General features: G+C 39.5%; 1 protein-coding gene across 36 annotated transcripts in view; it reads right to left on the minus strand.

Moving 5' to 3' along the window:
• Positions 1-23086, minus strand: part of CYRIB (CYFIP related Rac1 interactor B) — a 177111-nt gene that overhangs the window by 42733 nt on the left and 111292 nt on the right. For 19 of the 36 annotated variants that reach the window (XM_063816034.1, XM_016958933.4, XM_016958932.4 and 16 more), the window contains 2 exons: positions 20284-20370; positions 19094-19132 (listed from right to left, as the gene is read on the minus strand). The gene's annotated coding sequence lies outside the window, so the exon portion shown is untranslated. 36 annotated transcript variants of the gene reach the window in all.

Below are 23086 nucleotides of genomic sequence, written 5' to 3' on the forward strand. Positions count from 1 at the left end.
TAAGATACCCTAGTTTTTTTAAACCAATACCCCTTTTAGCTGTTGAGTTGGATTTCTGCCATCTAAAGGAGACTAGTAAGATTTCTAAGTTTCGGATGAATAAATACATTTGATATGAAAGATACCAAAGGATTTAAGATTTTTTTTGAGACGGGGTTTCACTCTTGTTGCCCAGGCTGGAGTGCAATGGTACGATCTCGGCTCACTGCAACCTTCGCCTCCCAGGTTCAAGTGATTCTCCTGCCTCAGCCTCCTGAGTAGCTAGGATTACAGGCATGCACCACCACGCCCGGCTAATTTTGTATTTTTAGTAGAGACAGGGTTTCTCCATCTTGGTCAGGCTGGTCTCAAACTCCCAACCTCAGGTGATCTACCCGCCTCAGCCTCCCAAAGTGCTAGGATTACAGGCGTGAGCCACCAGGCCCGGCCGGATTTAAGATTTTAAAGCAGACCCAAAACACTATTGATATATTTTAAAGGTAACAAATATTATCATTTAGAATAATAAACTAAGTCTTACTATCTGAATTTAGAAGGGAAAAGCTAAAGAATCTTCTTTCAAATTATTTTCTATTGTAATCCTTGGATTTAAACTAAATATTGTATTTACTAAATAAGCTAAAAATAAATTTAACACAGATTTAATACACAGAAACCAGACATGGTTTAACTCAGGAGTTGTCCTATTTCTGGTGGAATTTTTTTTTACTATGAGCCCTTACATTAGACATTTGTTTCCACGTTGACAACTTATCTGGAAAGGAACACGCCCTTCCTGGCCGGTAGTCTGTGGAATGTATTTTTAAGCTAACAAAAGGCACTTAAATACATTAGACCATTTTCCCATAAAACATTTGAAAAGAAGTTTCCTTACAGAATAATAGCCAATAGAAACAACTATACCCTACAATTACTATAATATTTCCTCTATCTTTCTAGAAGCTTCCTAAGAGATGCTGTTACTTCACTTACTTTTTCTCCTCAAGGTACTTTTTAATTTTGTCTCCTCTTCCTAGAATGCTAGTCCCAAAGATTTTCCCATGACTGGCTTCTTTCCATCCTTCAGGGCTCATCTTAAAAGGCATCTCTTTGAAGAGGCCTTTCTCTGCCAACCTTCTCAAAAGAGTTGCACCAGTTGCAACTTCTAGTGATAATCTTCTACCTACCTCTTCACTCAACTTATTTCTTAAGCATATTTATCACAATCTGAATTTCTCTTGTTTAGTGTCAGTTTTCCTCACATCCAGCTTATAAACGTATTAAAGACTTGTGACTGGCCAGTGAGAAGGAGGGGGAAGAAAGAAAAGTAACAAACACACTAACCAGCTTCACTTTAAATCAGGGTTTCTTAAACTCAGCAATACTAACATTTGAACTGTACAATTCTTTGCTGTGGGGGACTGTCTAGTGCCTTGTAGGTTGTTTAGCAGTATTCTGGGCCTCTGCCCACTAGATACCTCTTATCACCCCTGCTCCCAGCTGTGACAACCAATAACGCCTCCAGACACTGTCAAATGTCCCCTAGGAGGCAAAACTGCCTGTTGTTGAAAGCTGCTGCTTTTAACATATGACCACCAACCTGAAGTGCACCCTCAGTTTTGCTACCTCACTCAATCTCCTCTCCCACTTTCCCAGGTGATTATTCCACACATTAAAAAAAATTCTTACCTTTCTCATGATCTCTTAAAAAAAAAAAAGAAGAAGAAGAAGAAAACCACAAAAACCCAACAACCCATCCTCCATTCTCACTTGCAGGAAATGACCTCACTGTATCTTTCACACACAAAATACATAAGCATCTATCTTTTCTACCATCCTTTCTTCAGTAACCATACACCCACCCTCTGTACCTGTTTTCCTGAAGGACAACCTTTCTTCTGGGGCACTACTTCTCCTGCCTGCTTTTGTCTCCTCAAGGACTTCATGGGCCCTCTACTACAACATCATCTTTCCTGTCCTCTTTATAGCAAGACTTGTCAAATGAACTGTCTGTAGCTGTTTCTTTCCACCTTTCAAACTCCGATTCTTTCAACTCATTCCAGTTTGGCTTTTATGCCCACTACAATAAACCTGTCCCTGTCAAGGTCACCAAAACTTGCATTTGGCTAAATCTAAAGGACAATTCTCACACTTCAACTTACTGAACTAGCAGCTCTTGACCCAGTTATCACCCACGCCTTCCTGAAAACACTTTCTTCAAAATTTGACATTCTGAACAATACATTATCTTGAGTTTCCTTCCTACTTCAGTTTTTCTTTTTCAGTACCCTTCTGTTTGGCATACATACATTTATTTCTTCCATCTTAAAACAAACAGAAATGTACCTTGATCCTATTTCCCTCACCAGCTCCCACCCTATTCCCTTGCTTCTCTTTGCAGCAAAATTCCTTAAAAGGAATAATCTAACACTCAGCATCTTTTGTTTCTCTCCTTTCGTTCTCTATTAAACCCACTGCAATGTGGCTTTTATCCCCATCCCACACCACCAAAACTGCACTGGGAAGGCCATCAGGTAACTTCCACGTTGCTAATTCCAGTGTCAATACTCAGCCCTCACACCTTACCTTGCCTGTCAGGAGCATCTGCCCTGACACTCCCCTCATCCTCCTCAACACACCTTTATCATTAGCTTAAAGGGCAGCACGTCTCACCTCCCCCACTGCCACACCTCCCTACGTCTTGCTACCCTCACTTCCTGCTAGGGTTGCTGGTCTCCCTGTTTCCAACCCAGCCTCCTCCTACAATCTCTTCCACATATAAGAGGCAAAGCACTCTTTTAAACATATAAATCATCCTTTCTCTGCTCAAAGCCATGCAATGACTCACTAACACACTCAGAATAAAATCCAAATTCTTTACCAGGTTGATATGATTTGAATTTGTGTCTCCGCCCAAATTCAATGACAAATCAAAGACAACGGGGAAAATGCCTCGCAGGCATCTCAGAGACCTTTGTGGCAGCCCCTCCCACCACAGACTCAGAGGCCAAGAAGGGTAGAATGGTTTCACAGGCCAGGCCCAGGGCCTGGCTGCCCTGGGGACACTGCTCCCTGCATCCCAGCCACTCCAGCTCCAGCCACGGCTAAAACGGTCCTAGATTATGTCTCAAGCTGCTGTTCAGGCAAGTAGAAGCCATAAGCCTTGGCAGCTTCGATGGGTGTTAGGCCTGCAGGTGTGCAGACAGCAAGAGTTGTTGAGGCTTGGGAGTCTCTGCCTAGATTTCAGAGGATGTATGGACATGCCTGGATGTTCAGGCAGAAGGTACACTGCAGGGGCAGAGCCCTCATGGAGAACCTCTACTAGGACAGTGCACTGGGGAAATGTAGGGTTGGAGTCCTCACTGAGGCACTGCCTAGCATAGCTGCGAGAAGGGGGCCACCATGCTCCAGACCCCGGAATGGCAGATCCACCAACAGCTTGCACCATGCACCTGGAAAAGCCACACTCAATGCCAGCCCTTGAGAACAGCCATGGGAGGTAAGCCCTGCAGAGCAAGAGGGGCAGAGCTGCACAAGGCATTAGGAGCCCACCCCTTACATCAGTGTGGCCTGGATATGAGACACGGAATCAAAGGAGATTATTTTGGAGCTTTAAGATTGAACAACTGCCCTGCTAGGTTTCAGATGTGTATGAGGCTTAAAGCCCCTTTGTTTTGGCCTATTCTGCCCTTTTGGAAGGGGAGTATTTAAACAATGCCTGTACCCTCATTGTATCTTGGAAGTAACTAACTTCATTTTGATTTTAAAGACTCATAGGTGGAAGGGACTTGTCTCATCTCAGGTGAGACTCTGGACTGTGGACTTCTGAGTTAATGCTGAAATGAGTTAAGACTTGGGGGACTGCTGAGAAGGGCTGATTATATTTTGCAATGTGAGAAGGTCATGAGATTTGGGAGGGGCCAGGAACAGAATGATAAGGTTTGAATTTGTGTCCCTGCCCAAATTTCATGTCGAGTTGTAATCCCTAGTGTTGGAGAAGGAGCCTGCTGGGAGGAGACTGGATCATGGGAGTGGACTTCCCCCTTGCTGCTGTTGTGATAGTGAGTTCTCATGAGATCTGGTTCTTTTAAAGGGTGGGGCACCTCCCCATCTCTCTTCCTCCTGCTCTGGCCATGTAAGACGTGCCACCTTCCTCTTCCCCTTCCGCCATTCAAGGTTTCCTGAGACCTTCCCAGCCATGCTTCCTGTACAGCTTGCAGAACCATGAGCCAATCAAACCTCTTTTCTTTAGAAATTACCCAGTCTCAGGTAGTTCTTCATAGCCATGTGAGAACAGACTAAAACAGAGGTCTCACAAAATCTTACACAATCTGCCCCGACACACTCTGGCCTCATCTTTCTTTACTCTCCACTGCACACATGCGCATCTAACCACAAAAGCCTGCTTGCAGTTTCTGCTGCTCAGTAAGGCCTCACCTCTTCAGAGAGAATCCTTGAGCTACCTACCCACCTATAAATGCCCCTTCCATCCTCCTCTCTATCCCCTTCCCAAATTGATGGTTCGTACCATCTAACACACATTCCTGTTACTCTTATCTATTTACTCTGTCTTCCTCTGAGTAGGCAGGGGTTTTGTTTTGTACACTACTCTATCCTGAGCATTTAGAACAATGCCTGGGATGTAGTTGGTATTCATAAGTATTTGTTGAAAAAATAAATGATTAAAAATAGAGAGGCCAGGCACAGTGGTTCATGCCTGTAATCCCAACACTTTGGGAGGCCGAGGTGGGCCGATCACCTGAAGTCAGGAGTTTGAGACCAGCCTGGCCAACATGGTGAAACCCCATCTCTACTAAAAATACAAAAATTAGCTGGGCAGGGTGGCAGGCGCCTGTAATCCCAGCTACTCAGGAGGCTGAGGCAGGAGAACTGCTTGAACTAGGAGGCAGAGGTTGCAGTGAGCCAAGATCGCACCACCGCACTCCATGGGCAACAGAGCTAGACTTTGTCTCAAAATAAAAATAGAAATAAAATCCTAGGACCCTTAAGAATTATACTACATCCACTCTGCCTGTGCTCTCTAAATGGTACAACAAAGCCTAGATGACAGCACATCTGTTTACAGCATGGTGTACTCAATATTCTAAGCCCACTATTGAGCCCTATTCCTCAGAAAAAAAATAATCGTTTCAATAAATTACTGCTCACTGACAATGCACCTAATCAATCAAGAACTCTAATGGAAATGTGTAAGGAGATTAACGTTGTTTTCATGCTGCTAACACAGTATCCACTCTGCAGCTCATGGATCACAAAGTAATTCTGGCTCTTAAGTCTCATTATTTAAGAAATACATTTCTTAAAGCTAAACCTGTCATAGATATGGATTCTTCTGATGGATCTGAGAAAGTAAATTGAAAGCCTTCTGGAAAGGATTCACCATTCTGGATACCATTAAGAACCTTTGTGATTCATGGGAAGGGGTCAAACATCAATAGGAGTTTGAAAGAAGTTGATTCTAACTCTCACAGATGACTGTGAGGGGGGTTCAAGACTTCAGTGGAGAAATGGCAGATGTGGTGGAAATACCAAGAGAACTAGAGTAGAAGTTCATCTTAGAAGGGCCTTTAAGATGTGACTGAATAGCTGCAATCTTATGATAAAAACTTGAGTGGATGAGGAGTTGTTTCTTATGGATAAGCAAAGAAAATGGTTTCTTTCCTTTTTTTTTTTCTTTTGAGACAGAGTTTCCACCTTGTCATCTTGGCTCACTGCAACCTCAGCTCTCGGGTTCAAGCAATTCTCGTGCCTCAACCTACTGAGTAGCTGAGACTACAGGCGCAAGCCATCACAGCCAGCTGATTTTTTGTATTTTAGTAGAGATAGGGTTTCACCATAATGCCCAGGCTGGTCTCAAACTCCTGAGCTCAGGCAATCCACCCACCTCGGACTCCCAAAGTGCTAGGATTACAGGCACGAGCCATTACTCCCAGCCGAAAATGGTTTCTTGAGATGAAATCTACTCTGGTGAAGATGTTGTTTAGACTGTTAAAATGAGTATCACATGAACATAGCTGATAAGCACTGGCAAGGTCTGAAAGTACTGCCTCCAATTTTGAAAGTTGTACTGTGGGTGAAATGTTACCCAACAGTATCATATGCTACAGAGAAATCTTTCATGGAAGTGTCAACTGATGTGGCAAACTTCATTTTTGTCTTATTTTAAGAAATTGCACAGCCACCCAACCTTCAGCAACTACTACCTTGATCAGTCTGAAGCCATTAACATCCAGGCAAGACCCTCCACTAGCAAAAAGGTTAAGACCTGCTGAATGAAGGCTCAGATAACTGTCAGCATTTTTATCAATAAAGTATTTTTAAATTAAGGTATATACACTGTTTTTTAGACATAAATCATATCAATAATCTCAGTAACCTTTCTGAAAATATTCAAGGCACCACCCTCATCAAATATTGCCCGAAGTCTGCTTATTGAACGGCTTCTAAGAAACTGTACCATCACTTGAAAGCAGGCCAGGCACGGTGGCTCACACCTGTAATCCCAGCACTTTGGGAGGCCAAGGTGGGGAGATTACTTGAGGTCAGGAGTTTGAGACCAGCCTAGCCAACATGGCAAAACTCCGCCTCTACTAAAAATACAAAAATTAGCCAGGCGTGGTGGCACGTACCTGTAGTCCCAACTACTCAGGAGGCTGTGGCATGAGAATTTTTTGAACGCGGGAGGCGGAGGTTGCAGTGAGTCAAGATTGCACCACTGCACTCTACACTCTGCAACAGAGTGAGAATGTCCCAAAAAAGATAAAATTAAAAAAAAAAAATGAAAAAATAAGAAAAGAGAAGAGAAGAGAAAGCAAGCAATGTCACCAGAAGGAAATGAAAAGGTGGGAAGAAGAAAAACAAAGGGATCTTTCAAGTCCTGTCATAATTTCTTCCAGCAGTAAGACAGCTAGGGCTCCAAGCTCTAGCTTCTTGTGGAACTCCCAGCAGCAGTGCATTATCTGGCCCCCTTCAAAGGTCTGAGACTCCAGGCCTATGGGGTTCTTCCTTCAGGCTCCTAAATTCTCCCAAATCCATCTCTTCTCTTTTGTTCCCTCAGCCCTAAAAGTAATTGCTGCTTCTTGTGGTTTCTATTAATATCTAAGTTACCTCAGCAATCTCTTTTGGCTCAGGTTTCCAACACTTGTGAACTAAATACATATATTAAAATCCCTCGTTTTATTTCTGCTTTCCTGGTTGGAATTTGACTGATATCAGGGAAGTTCTAGAGAACAGCTTAATCCTTAACCTTACTAACACTATCTAACTCACTGCTATCAAGTACTAGTTTAGCTATTAATAAAGTGATGCTTTGATTCTCCATCTTTTGTGAAATGTAAAGGAAGAGACAGAGAGATTAGTACAACAGGATTCAGGTATTCCTGGATGCCAGTGTTAATATCAACATAGTAGTACTAAAATCTCCCCATGAAGCCCTAGCAAATGTTAAGATCCATATATTTTAATTTTAGCTACTAAATTACATGCAGTTAACTCACTTGACTTAAAGAAATGTGATACAACAATGGAATAAAAATTGGGAGACTTGATTTCTAGTCCTGACTCTATCATAAAATGCGTGCCTTTATACAAGTCAGTTTACTTGTTAGACTAAATCTCTTACTGAGCTTCTGGCTATTATTCTACATCCATTCCACTCCATCTTGCCTAATGCTGACATCTAGTGGATGGATACACTTAGACTTCATATTATAGAATGAAAAATCTTATTTCACCTATTTCTGTTGGGCCATGAGCAGTGGATATAATAAATTAGGAGACCAATACTGTTCCTTACATGGAAGTGAAACACAATAAAATAGTATTAGATCAGATTGTCATGGTATCTTTGAATCTGATTCAAAGATTACTGGCACTCTTCCATGATTCCAGCCATTAAATGTTAAAAAAAAAAACCTGTATTACAGGAGGTAGGAAAAGGAAGAGTTTAACCACCAATGCAAATTACTGTCAGAGCCACATATTTAGACCATGAAAGCACAGAAACACATCCTGCTACAATGGTTTGCATCAAGTACAGACAAAGAGTATGAGAAGGGCTAGTACAAAGGCTCAAGGCAAGTAATACAGAAGTTTCTGGAATGGAATATGATGGAAATATGCAAAACAACTCAAAATGACCTATTTTATAAGGACTTACTATGAAAGTTTCTCTTGAAAATACGTTACCATTAGACAAATATAGTATTCTGAATTCATTTTGCAAACATTATTTTAAAATCTATGAATGCAAAATGAATTTTATTTCATGTCAACAACTCAAAAGAAAAGCCTGGTCACACAAGTCCACAGTCACATTTAATTACCAAAATTGTCAGACTTTTTTTGTGTGTGTGTGGAGTAGCATTCTGCTTTTAACTATGGCTTTCTTTATATATCATGCTGTAAAATAAATATATGCCAATAGTTTCAATGATTACTTCTGGAAATATTTTATTTTAGAAAAGTTTCATTTCATTATATATTTCAAAATTACACTAGGCTGATGTAAAACGCAAGAGCAATGGGCACAATTGGGTGGAAGTGTAAACTACTATGACAAGTTTGGGAAATTAGTCTGACATTCCTTCTGAAGTTCATGTGCAATATTCACATAATGAACTATAATACTGTGCAAACAAATTAACTCCAGCTACATACGATAAAGATGAATAAGAGAACTATAATGCTATCGGAAAACTGTACACAATATAATACCATTAAATCAAACATCATATTAAAGATACTGGTTATTTATACAGGGGGAGACAATCATAGGATTGGGCAACTTTAAAGACCTGAGAATTATTCTAGTTCCTCAATTAGCGGTGGATTCGTGGGACTTTTATTTTTAGGCTTCACAATTTACAAATGAAGTATGCACACTCTTGTATGAATCAGTAATTTTAAATGTTTAAAAATGTAAAGCCATTGATGCTCAGAGAACACGTATGTCTCACTGAAAGATGCCCAACAAAAAAGCTTAGAATGGAATTCAGGTACCTACCTCTTTCTAATACACATGCTACAATGCATGGATGATCAGTTTTTTAAAATGTATCATTATATAAGCCTCAGATACTTCTATATATTTAGCTTTTACAGTATCAGTGGTGGTAGTCGTTTTAAATCAAACAACATTTACTTAGCACCTGTCTGCCAATGGCTATGATGAATACTGAATATCTGGTGCTGAGGAATTCACAGACGAGTGGAAGCAACCAGACAAGCAAGTGTGGGTATGCTTTCATAAAGAAAAAAGCAAAGGGCATTCTGAACACACAGAAAAAAGAATACCTAACCCAGTCTTGGTAAAGTAAATAAAAGCTTCCCAGAAGGGCTGATTCTTAATTCTTTCTTGTTTGCTATTTATTTAAATTAGGAAGTAATTCCAACATAAAGTATAAAAAAAAATACTATTCACAGTCTGTCACCCAGATTAAAACTATAACAATTTAGCAATAGTTGCTTCAGATGGGCTACTTTTTTGTGTGTGCAGTTGACCTCCCAACCTCTTTCAATCAACTTTCCTCCCCTCCTCTCTCACTGAAGATAATTAGTATCTTTTTAAAAAAATTATTAGATAGAGATGGGTTCTCGCTATGTTGTCCAGGCTGGACTTGAACTCCTGGCCTCAACTGATCCTTCCACCTCAGACTTCAAGTGCTGAGATTATAGGCATGAGCCATCACACTAGGCCTTTTTTTTTTTTCCAGCATGGTTTCCTTGCCAAACATATTTTAAGATTTTTTACTCCAAAGGTATATATTCATCATAAACAATACAGTATTGTTCTGCTTTTCAATTTGCATACGTGATATACTGTGCATATTCTTTGAAAACTGGATTTTCTCACTCAATAGTTTTTAAAAATTATTAATATGTTCATTTTAGCTATTACATACTATAGGATTATTCAAAGAAACCAGTTTATTTATTCATTCCTCTACTGATTGACAATGAGATTGTTTTCCACTTTTAAATATTAACAGTTATGCTTTACACCTCCATACACACACTACATATACTTAAGCTCATGTACAAGAGTCCTATAGGACAGCTGTCTGAAAATGAAAAGGCAACTGTAACTTTACTACATGGTGCTAAATTGCTCTCCCAAGTGCTTCCATCAATTCTGTTCCACAGGTACAAAGATTTCCTATTTCCTGTCCTCCAAAACCTCAAGTTTAATTTTTAGAGTCTGAAATGTCTCACTGATGTTTAAATTTGTATTTATGGGCCATCTGTGAAGTGTATATGCATTTCCTTTGTCACCTATGGTCCTTATTTTTCTGTTGTTTCACAGCCCCACTCCTACCTTTCTGCACTGCTGGGGCTGAGAATGCAAATGACATTTCCCAGACATCTTTGCCAGCTGGGTTACTGTTAGGAGGAACTGGAGGGTGAGAAGACAGGAGAAAGAGAGAAGTTACTGATTAGAACAGGCTAGCAGTTGTTGTAGGAGCAGTGTGAATAGTAGCCAATACCCTAATTAGGGACAGGTGCAGCCTGTAGGTTCCAGCCTAGTGGTGGCAGCAGCTTGTCTCTGGTAAAAGCAGCATCACAATTTCTTATTTTATTTTTGCTACTCTGTTCTCTCCCTTGTTCCTTTTGCTCTTCCAGCTTTTCTAGTATCTTTGTAACCAATCTTCTATATTAAATTGTTTGAAATATCCAGAGTGGTAAGTTTTCCTAACTTAACTTCAACTGTCATACCACTCTTTTTTCAAACTGAGTGTTAGAAATATATATATATATATTTTTTTTTTTTTTTTAATTAATTTATTTTTTTGAGACAGGGTCTTGCTCTTTCGCCCAGGCTGGAGTGTGGTGGTGTGCTCACGGCTCACTGCGACCTCAACCACCCTGGCTCAATCGATCCTCCCACCTCTGCCTCCTGAGTAGCTGGGACTACATGCCCGTGTCATCATGCTAGTGTGTGTTGGCGGGGTGGGGGTGGGGGTGGGGGTGGGGGTAGGGGCAGGGGGAATATTGTTGTTGTTTGTTTTTTTTTGTAGAGACAGGATCTCATCGTGTTGCCCAGACTGGTCTCAAATTCATGGCCTTAAGCAATCCTCCCCCACCCTGGCCTCCTAAAGTGCTGGGATTACAGGCATGAGCCATCATACCTGGCAGCTTTAGAAATTCTGGATACCAACCTTTTAATGCTTATATACAAGGCAGATACTTTCTTCTAGGCTCTAACATATCTTAACTTTGTTTATGGTGTTATTTGTCATAACAGTCCAGTTTTTCATCTTTTCTTCATGGTCTGTGCTGTTTAAATAATAATTCTTCAAAATTGCCTTATTCTTGCCCTTTTATTCACTCATGTGATTGTCAAATTCTACAAAAAAATTCTGATGGGATTTTGATTTGATTTTGCATTAAATATATAATTGCCATCTCTATAATTTCAATCATCTTGTCATTTAATCTATGAATATGACAGATTACATAAATTCATTTTCTGTTGCTAAACCATTCTTGCATTCCTGAGATCAAGTCTGCTTGGTTGGTTATTTATTTATGTATTTATTTATTTATGAATAAATGAATAAGGGTGAATGAAAAAATTTGAAACAGGGTCTTGCTCTGTTGCCCAGGCTGGTCTTGAACTCCTAGGCTCATGGAAACCTCCTACCTCAGCCTCCCAAGGTGCTACAATTACAGGCGTGAGCCACTGCGCCTGGTTTATTTGATCATTTAAAAATATATATTCCTAGATTTGGTTTTGCTCACATTTCACCTTGGATTATTTTGTAAGACTGACCTGTAATTTTTTTCTCTGTTCCTGTCTGGTTTTGCTATCAAGCCTATTTTTATACATAGATTTTTCTATTATTTAGAACCATTTATAAACAATACAATGTGTCAATTACTCAGTGAGTTTTATAGGAAAGCTCTTCCAAACATCTAAGAAGTCTACATCAGTTTCATTTTTGAAACTCCAGCCTAACAGACATTCTGTCACACAGCCAGTACTCAATAAATATTTGTCAAATTAATGAATGAACAATTCAAGTAAAAAGCAGCTTATTTATCCTAAAAGAGAATACCTAAACTAAGGGCATCCCATAAAAAGAGTAGGTTTAGGTCAAATGAAACAAAGTGCAACTTAATAAATTAGGGACTAAGTTTATGGAATAATCCCTTAGTCTTACCTACGAAGGGATAATTCAAATACAAGATCTATAAACATCAAGAAAATCAAGGACAAGGTTAACAGGCAAAGGTTTACTGCTAAAACATTAAAGCTGGCCTGGACAGCAATGACATTTTCCCACAATACTCTTTACCACCTCTGAGCTAATCTTCAATGGTGTTTCCCATGTTCTTATGCATTATCGCAATGAGAGTTCAAATCCTTAAAAATCCTGATGACCAACAGTCATCTTCAGAAGTAGCAATTTTAGTTTTCTGTTTTTGCACAGAGAATAACTAAGGGCTACAGAGACATTCTCATCCATTACTTATAAACATGCCACCCACCTCCCCAGAGTGAGAGTCTCTGGTGCCTCTTCCAGTCACCAAACAGCAGCAAAAAAGCAAGGAACTTAAGGACCTACTGCCAAGTAAACAGGCCTTGTGGCAGTGAAAGGATAAACTGTCCATCATTCTTTCTTCTCCTCGGAGATTTCACAGGAAAAGGAGAAAGCGCGGGAAACAGGAGGCCTACAATTGAAAGGAAATCTGCCAGAATTTGGCATATAGAAGTAAAGTGTCATTCCTAGTCACCTCACTATGACTGAAATGGATAAGAGATTCTTAAAAATTGTTCTGCTTTCTCTCATAATTTGAGTTAAAAGATAAGGTATTCTCTGAAGTTAAGTATCCCTTAATTTCTGGGGTTGACTAGGGGCTCTTCTCAACACTATAGTCACTGTAAAGAGTGAAAGACAACAGGCAGAATGGCTTTATATCCCATTACCAATAAATAAGAGAATCTCAGACCAGGAAGGGACCATTCACGGTCAAATGGAAGACTCACCCTTGACTATTTAACCTTAGTATGAATCTATTCTACAACATATCCACACCAAGTAGCCATCTCACCACTGCTTAAATACTCTACATGACTTAAATTTTAGACTTTGGTCAATTTTTAGAAAAATTTGTAGAAACTTAAGACAATGACTGAATAAGCACAATTAAGACATGAATTCTACCCTAGAAAACCATATAATCCTTGTATTAAACTGAAATTCACCCATTTGTTAACTTCTCCTCCTTGGTTTAAATTCTCTTTGGCCTCCTAGAAATAAACTAAACACAATCCCTGTGCTACTTAACAAACCATTAAATATATGAAGTATCTTAAAACAACAGTCAAATGAGGTCAAAAGAAAGTTACCCATCAGATTATGTATGTTCACATTTGCAAAGGTACAAACAAGACATCTCCTATCTAGTAATGCCAGCCAAGAATTTAGCTTCTGAGTAGAGTTTATAAGTGATTTTCTAGGTAGGGAGAGGCATGGTGGGCGGCTAATGCCTATAATCCCAGCAGTTTGGGAGGTGGAGGTGGGAGGATTGCTTGAGCCCAGGAGTTCGAGACCAGCCTGGGCAACATAGCGAAACTCCATCTAAATTTTTATTTTTTGAGACAGAGTTTCACTCTTGTCGCCCAGGCTGGAGTGCAGTGGAGCAATCTTGGCTCACTGCAATCTCTGCCTCCTGGGTTCAAGTGATTCTCCTGCCTCAGCCTCCCAAGTAGCTGGAATTACAGGCATTTGCCAATACGTCCGGCTGATTTTTGTATTTTTAGTAGAGATGGGGTTTCGCCATGTTGGCCACGCTGGTCTTGAGCTCCTGACCAGGTGATCCACCCGCCTCGGCCTCCCAAGGTGCTGGAATTACAGGCGTGAGCCACTGTGCCTGGCCCCCATCTAAAAATTTTTTTTAAGTTTTTTTGTTTTTTTTTTTTAAAGGAATACTCATCACAAAGACCTTGTTAAACATTATAGGCTAAAGAACCAAGGGCAGTGGAAACTTTTTTCCCTGTGATCTTAACTTCTGTTTCCAAAGCACTCTACAGAGGGCTTTGCATGACGTTAGTGCTAATGTTAAGTTAATAAATGAACGTTATTGTGGCACATACAATTCATCCAAAAACAATTAAGAAAAATTTCAAGTGTTCCTAAAAGAAATTAGTACTAAAACTTCTAAGTTAGAAAAAAAATTTCACTGGAAAAAACTTTTTTAAGAAAAGCAGTAAGTATGTTATGGATGGTTGGATGCAGAAGCTAAAAGTAAAATAAATTTAAAAAAGAAAAATGTATGCTTATTAGGAAAAGAAGACGGATGTTGAGAAATGTTCTTAAATAGTTTTCAACAGTTTGTCAGGTCTTTCTGTTTGAGCCTTGTACACTAACGGAATTTAATACAAGTGAAATTACAAAAGGCACAAATGTGTTCCTGGTTCTTGAACTTAATTTAACTGAACTAAAATTAAAATCATTCTCTTAAATGTATCTCCTCCAGGCTTATCATAACCAAACAGAATATAAAAACATATTTTTCTTCTCTTGGTAATAGAATTTTAAAGATATGTACTTGAATAATTTTCTACATTAATAAATCAGTATCTCTTAACAGTGCTAAAAAGAGTCCAGCAGAGGTCATTCATTTACATTCTGATGTTGCCAAGGAGGTGGTAATTATAACTGAATATATACAGTTTTACTTTGCCTTTCTTTTTTTTTTTTTTGGAGTCTCACTCTGTCGCCCAGGCTGGGGAGTGCAGTGGCACGATCTCGGCTCACTGCAACCTCTGCCTCCCAAGTCAAGTGATTCTCGTGCCTCAGCCTCCCAAGTAGCTGGGATTACAGGCATGTGCCACCACGCCCGGCTAATTTTTGTATTTTTAGTAGAGACGGGGTTTTGCCATGTTGACCAGGCTGATCTCGAACTCCTGACACCTCAGGTGATCTACCTGCCTCAGCCTCCAAAGTACTGGGATTTACAGGCATGAACCACTGCATCTGGCCTTTCATTATATCATTTTTTAAAATACAATTTTACTTCAGAAAGAAGTAAAATTTTACAGCAGAAAGAGATCCCCCTCAGTAAATTTAAAAAGCAGGTCCCATAATTATTTTCAAATGACAAATGACAAGGCCAGGTATCTTTGTAAATAATTTTGCAAAAGCTGGTTTGTTTTATTTTAAAGACTGATTTATAAAAAATAGGAAGAAACCTATGTTTTCTTAATACTGTGGAATAAGCTAATTGTAAATGAAATGTTGAGATTATTAGGACCAAATGCAGTATGTGCATATCATATAAATTTTTTTAGCTAAGTATGCCATTAATTATTACAGCTTCTAGTTTCACAAAGCATATAAAAAGGAAATGTTTACATAAAGCAAAGTTCAAATCACTAAACCACTTTGAATTTTTACTGTCAACCTACATAACAGAGAGAGGATCACAAAGAAAAGATGTTTATTTCAGAACAGAGCATTGCAATAGGAATATGCATAACATAGTAAACTATGCCATACATATTCAGGGAGGTAAAGGAAGACAAAGGTTTTTAAAGGAAAAACAAGGGTTATATAATGGTTTTGAAATAAATATCCTTAGCTACAAAGATCAATAACAAGGGTAACACCAGTTGGAGGCTGAACAGGCAGTTGCTGGGCAGATGTCCTTGCAGAAGTACTATTTTGTGTAAGGTGGTGATGGCCTTTGTGTAAGGATATGGTCTTTGTAGTCTCTTTCATTATCAGGCATACAAGTGTGAGAACACTCTCTTCACAGCCTTCCCTGGCTCTGTACACAGCTTCCCTGGGTTTCCTTAACATTAGTAACTCCATTTTGATTCTGAAGACTTTCACTACCACATGTCTAAAGGTGCTAAAAAAAAAACGGAGAAAGGGGATGACAAAGGATAGAAAATCTGAGCCCAGACTAAAGGGTTTGTGAAATGACTTGAATGAGCTCAACTCCCTAATTTTATGAAAGAAGGGAAATAAAGACTAGAGCAACCTGGTCACTTGGACAAAGCAGCAAATGAGTAAAAAAAGATGTGGGGCTTAATCCACTGACTCTGGCAGTGCAGCTTTTGAGAACCTCTTTAAAACATGGCATCAGGGCCAGATGACATCAAAAGAATTAAGTACCACCACAACAAAGGAAACAAAAACGAAAGTCACATTCCCAACTATGTCCCCTTTGAAATGATTGTTAATGCTGTTTTTGCTGTTAATCAAACTTTAACAGACCTGACATTCAATTTGTAGTCAGTGTCAGCTGCTGGGCAAACACTGGCATTCGGGGACATCATTCTAGGCTCTTTCTAGATCAGGCTGAAACTTACCACCGTACAGTTTATACTACTGATGGAACTGCAAAACAGCTGGTGACTTTCTGCAAGTCTCTACCTTTTTCTTGTTTTCAGAACACAATTATCAGAGCACTACTAGTCGTATCCTTCCTATGGCAATGATGGCGTTTCTCTTCTTAAAATTTTGGTGTCTCATACTGATATTTGGGTTTTGGGAGGGCGGTTTTTTTGAGACAATGTCCTGCTCTACTGCCTAGGCTGGAGTGCAGTGACACGATCTAAGCTCATGGCAACCTCCGCCTCCCAGGCTCAAGCGGTTCTCGTGCTCCAGCCTCCTGGGTAGCTGGGATTACAGGTGCGCACAACCATGCCCGGCTTGTATTTTTCGCCATGTGGGCCAGGCTGGTCTTGAACTCCTGGCCTCAAGTGATCCACCCACCTCGGCCACCCAAAGTGCTGGAATTACAGGCGTGTGCCACCACGCGCCCAGCCCTGATACTTGTTTTTTACATATTTACTTCATGTTCTTTGAAGGCAGGCACTCGCCAAGGCTTAACACTTATTTTCTACTCCCTTTCTCCACAAAATTTGGGACTACAGCCTGGGACTACAGGCACACGCCACCACACCTGGCTAATTTTTTGTATTTCTAGTAGAGATGGGGTTTCTGTTATTATGGACCAGCAAATAGAAGCTTCTTCAAAGCTATTTCACAAACTTCTAGCCTACATCATTAGGATACCTTTTTTTTTTGAGAGACAGAGTATCTAGCTCTGTTGCCCAGGCTGGAGTGCAGTGGTGAGATCTTTGCTCACTGCAACCTTCCAGGTTCAAGTGATTCTCATGCCTCAGCCTCCCGAGTAGCTGCGATAACAGGCAGGTGCTACCATGCCTGGCTGATTTTTGTATTTTGAGTAAAGACGGGGTTTCACCATGTTGGCCAGGCTGGTCTCAAACTCCTGACCTCAATCCACCTGCCTTGGCCTCCCAAAGTGCTAGGATTACAGGCATGAGCCACCGTGCCCGGCCTGTAACTACTTAAGATTAGTCATATAGTATGCGAAAAACTACGCTTACTGAAGTATGATGGAGAAAGGTCTAGCTGAATTTTCACTAACTGAGGTTCTTAATATGGGGGGTCCATAGAGAATTCAGGGATCTGTGAATATGGATGGGAACCTTTTCACTAACCTCTATACAAAAATTAATTCCTTCAATCAAGAATATAAGTAATAAACTATAGTAGTATTAGAAAACCTATGAATTTGTCATTAATAGAAACCATCGGATTTTTGTATTACAATTTTTGCACACAACATCTATTTAAAATTATGATATATAGTATATTTACTCCTAATGCTTATTCTCTAACATGAGAAACACACATATTAATGTAAGAAGCACACATATTACTTATCACAAATTTGTATTTAGTATTTGTTAATGGCTTTTCAATGTAACGTTCCTTCTTAATCCTATGTAGTTTACTTCATACAATCATGAATCATTATTAGAATCATTATTCTGAGGCAGGATTCATAGGCTTCATAAGATTGCCAAAGAGGTCCTTGGCACAAAAAATACTCGTTAAGAACCTCTGAACTGTAAAATACAGAGTAAGCAAGGTGATAACAATTCTGAAGGACTGTCATAGAAGTAACTGTTGTACCAGCTCTAATAAAATGATGGGCTGGATTTTTGTTTTTGTTTTTATTGTTTTTGTTTTTTGACACAGAGTCTCACTCTGTTACCCAGGCTGGAGTGCATGGCGTGATCTTGGCTCACTGCAACCTCCACCTCCTGGGTTCAAGCAATTCTCCCACCTCAGCCACCCGAGTAGCTGGGACTACAGGCACACGCCACCACACCTGCCTAATTTTTTGTATTTCTAGTAGAGATGGGGTTTTGCCATGTTGGCCAGGCGGGTCTTGAACTCCTGACCTCAGGTGATCCACCCACCTCGGCCTCCCAAAGTGCTGAGATTACAGGCATGAGCCACTGCGCCCACCCTTGTTTTTGTTTTTTGAGACAGGGTCTTGTTCTATCGCCCAGGTTGAAGTGCAGTGATGCAATCTTGGCTCACTGCGGCCTGGACATCCCAGGCTCAGGTGAGCCACCACGACCGGCCTGATGAGCTAGTTTTGAAAACATATACTCTGTTTATAACTAAGAAGAATACGGAAAGGTATTTTAAGCTAGTCATTTTCACTTAAGAACACAAAGTCTGCCTGTAAAAAAAATTACATTTTGAATACTTAATAACTTGTTATAATTAAAACAATTGCAGGATTACAAATGTTTCAGTACTCAGGACCCTTTAACAGTAACTACCTTTTATGGTAACGATTCTTTGTTTCTAAAAAAAATTTTTTTAAAAAAAGGACCAAAACCAGTAACGGATAGAATTCTTAAGATTATGTGTAAAGTGTCTTCCCTTCTGTTTTCAATGAAAAAAAAAAATATATGTACATACATATACTTTAAACTACTAAAATTATGGCTTAGAACTTTCTTGATCAACTATACTGGTGACAGCTAAAATGACTTAATTCAAAGGAAAACACATACCTCTCCTAAAGAAAGAAAGCTGTTAAAAAAAGTTCTAATTAATTTACATTTTCCCCACCAGGTCCTATTCTAAGCCAAAAACTAAACAATCAATATTTCCTAACAACATTTTTAGCAACTCAATATTGTGTATAGAACATTTTTCCCTTAAATTATATATAGTTAATATAAGTTTTTATTGAAATCATAACTTTTAATTTATATTTGAATAATCATTTCCCCCAAAGACATATTTACCTTCAGCCAGTGCTGGTGATTCTGTCCTTGTCCTTCTATCTGTTTAAAGAAAGAAAAAAAGGAAGAAAGTCTAAAACATTATTATACTTTAAAACAAGTTTTTATTACAGTTAACTTTAAAGTTTACGAATGCCATCATGCACGTGTACATTTTATACATACACACATATATTTATTTATTTCCTTGGGTTAACTCAACCACCATTTATGGAGGACCTATTTAGAGTAAGGCATCATATTAAGCCCTGGAAACAACAATAGGTAAGACAACCCAGTTGTCAACGTCAACATACTCAGAGAGTAAAAAGTGTACGAAGACAAGTACACAATTCTCATCATAGCTTATGAAGCAAAGGGTAAGAAAAGGAAAGTTAGTTATTCCTCTTTAGTCTTACAGCAGGGGCCTAAAACTATCAAAAGAGGCATATTTATATTTCTTATCACAGTTTAAGTTCATTCAGTTTCAATGTATTAATAATCAGTTTTACTCAAGGTATTAAAATCCTTATTCCGTGACCATAACCTATTATTTGCCAGGGACACATTTGGCAAAATTCAAGTGAACCACAAAGCCCTCTCTAGGATTGGTTCTATTATTTCACTCATTCATTCATTCATTCATTTCTGTAGAGAGAGGGTCTCGCTATTTTGCTCAGGCTGGTCTCCAATTCCTGGTGCTCAAGTGAGCTTCCTGCTTTGGCCTCCCATAGTGCTGGGATTACAGGCATCAGCCACCATGCCGGGCTTGGTTTTACTATTTCAAACACACAATTTTAGGTAAAATGGAATCTTCAGAATGAGTATAACTTTGCAAATAAGGTTATAAGAAGCATATAAAGACATTAACCCCTTGGAGAAGAAGATATGGATCACTCTATCAGGAAAAAGCCTCATTTTTTCACTGTAGCTGAGGTACCTCCTCCTGATGTACTATCTGTGGTTCACTTTCTGCTCTGGGGCTTTGCAATAGGAGACGTCTACAGGAATTCTTCAGCTATCCAGAGATATAAACAAACCTGAAAATTTGAAGGTGTTAACACCATGGGCAACCCTTGACCAACAAGAGATGGGATCTAGCAAATAAATACCACCTTCTTCCCAGCAAAAGGCGTATCTTTATTGCTTTCTCATAGGGCTTCCTCAGGATCAAGCCCCAGTTGCTCACAAAAGTGAGCAGCTCAATAACGCACCCTTGGATTGGCGTTCCCTCTTTCCTAGTTCACTTGTTCCAGTCCTTCAACTTCTGTTTCTTGCTAACAGGTGTGCAAATGAATTACCTGTAAGAAAGCACCCATTTCAGTTTCTGCTTTTGGAGTGAAACTAGGTCAAGACACTTGATTTCCACGATACCATAATCCCTTTTCATCCTACCTCACTGGATGCTCCTTCTTAATTTCGACTACACTTTCTTGCACACCCCATATTCCACCCAAACTCTCACTACCTAAAATCCTTGTGCCTACTATCTCCTACTAACTCAAGGCAGAAGATTCTGTTGCCTGAGCATTATCAGATCTACTACTACTTCATATTGAAGAGACTAGAACAGAGGTTGCAAAAATGCATATGGAGTTGGCTGGCTGAGGCCACCTTAGGTAAGTGTTAACAGGGCAAATAAACATGTGTGTGTTTATCTAAATGGTGCCACTGCTATCAACATGCCATGCTAAAAATACAGGTGATACAGAGCTCAATATCCATGTAAAACAGATTTTAGACATTAGCAACTAATGAAATAAGTCAGACACTCAACAGGCCAAATGAAACAGTCTAAGGGCTATACGTGGATGAACCACCAGTTTGCAACTTCTGCTCCAGAACCTCACGTTGTCTACAATTTATTATTTAATTTAATTTAGTTAATTAATTTATTTATTTGAGACAGAGTCTCACTCTGTCGCCCAGGCTGGATTGATTGATTGATTGATTGATTGATTGATTTTGAGACGGAGTCTCACTCTGTCACCCAGGCTGGAGTGCAGTGGCGCTACCTCAGCTCACTGCAAGCTCTGCCTCCCAGGTTCACGTGATTTTCCTGTCTCAGCCTCCCGAGCGGCTAGGACTACAGGCGCCTGCCACCATTCCCCGCTAATTTTCTGTATTTTTAGTAGAGACGGGGTTTCACCATGTTAGCCAGGATGGTCTCCATCTCCCGATGTGATCTGCCTACCTTGGCCTCCCAAAGTGCTGGGATTACAATCTTTCACTTTTCTCTATGAGTTAGTTCACAAATGGGAGTCACGTTCAAAGCCTATCTGTTCTAGCTTTTCTCAAAAGCTTGCCTTGGATCAATATTACTAGAAGTGAAATGAATAAACACTTTTTTTGCTTTTTCTGCCAAAGATAAAACTTCCTTCCCTAAGGCCCACTGCAGGCTCCCAGAAATAAACAAAACAAGTGGCTTGACTGACCACTTTTATAAACCACAGCAGAAAAAACAGTGCCACTTTGCATAAAATCATGGGGGAAAATTCAATTATTTATTCTTAATAAATCAAGACACAATAAAACACTTGTAACTGTATTCACCCTTAGAAATCAAATATCAGGTCATAAATAGTAAATATTAATTAATATTTAAATTGGATAATCCAGGCACCTAAAATCTACAAACCTAGAGATTCCTCAAGTTAAGTGTTAAAATTTACTTGCCTCCATACAAACAAATGGAAGAACATTCCATGCTCATGGATAGGGGAAAAATCAATATCGTGAAAATGGCCATACTGCCCAAGGTAATTTATAGATTCAATGCCATCCCCATCAAGCTACCAATGACTTTCTTCACAGAATTGGAAAAAAACTACTTTAAAGTTCATATGGAACCAAAAAAGAGCCTGCATCGCCAAGTCAATCCTCAGCCAAAAGAACAAAGCCGGAGGCATCACACTACCTGACTTCAAACTATACTACAAGGCTACAGTAACCAAAACAGCATGCTACTGGTACCAAAACAGAGATATAGACCAATGGAACAGAACAGAGCCCTCAGAAATAATACCACACATCTACAACTATCTGATCTTTCACAAACCTGACAAAAACAAGAAATGGGGAAAGGATTCCCTATTCAACAAATGGTGCTGGGAAAACTGGCTAGCCATATGTAGAAAGCTGAAACTGGATCCCTTCCTTACACCTTATACAAAAATTAATTCAAGATGGATTAAAGACTTACGTGTTAGCCTGAAAACCATAAAAGCCCTAGAAGAAAACCTAGGCATTACCATTCAGGACATAGGCATGGGCAAGGACTTCATGTCTAAAACACCAAAAGCAATGGCAACCAAAGCCAAAATTGACAAATGAGATCTAATTAAACTAAAGAGCTTCTGCACAGCAAAAGAAACTACCATCAGAGTGAACAGGCAACCTACAAAATGGGAGAAAATTTTTGCAATCTACTCATCTGACAAAGGGCTAATATCCAGAATCTACAAAGAATTCAAACAAATTTACAAGAAAAAAACAAACAACCCCATCAACAAGTGGGCGAAGGATACGAACAGACACTTTCAAAAGAAGACATTTATGCAGCCAAGAGACATGAAAAAATGCTCATCATCACTGGCCATAAGAGAAATGCAAATCAAAACCACAATGAGATACCATCTCACACCAGTTAGAATGGCGATCATTAAACAGTCAGGAAACAACAGGTGCTGGAGAGGATGTGGAGAAATAGGAACACTTTTACACTGTTGGTGGGACTGTAAACTAGTTCAACCATTGTGGAAGACAGTGTGGCGATTCCTCAGGGATCTAGAACTAGAAATACCATTTGACCCAGCCATCCCATTACTGGGTATATACCCAAAGGATTACAAATCATGCTGCTATAAAGACACATGCACACGTATGTTTATTGCGGCACTATTCACAATAGCAAAGACTTGGAACCAACCCAAATGTCCAACGATAGACTTGATTAAGAAAATGTGGCACATATACACCATGGAATACTATGCAGCCATAAAAAATGATGAGTTCATG

This window comes from Pan troglodytes, chromosome 7, assembly GCF_028858775.2.
Source record: "Pan troglodytes isolate AG18354 chromosome 7, NHGRI_mPanTro3-v2.0_pri, whole genome shotgun sequence".
In the NCBI taxonomy this organism is placed as follows: Eukaryota; Metazoa; Chordata; class Mammalia; order Primates; family Hominidae; genus Pan; species Pan troglodytes.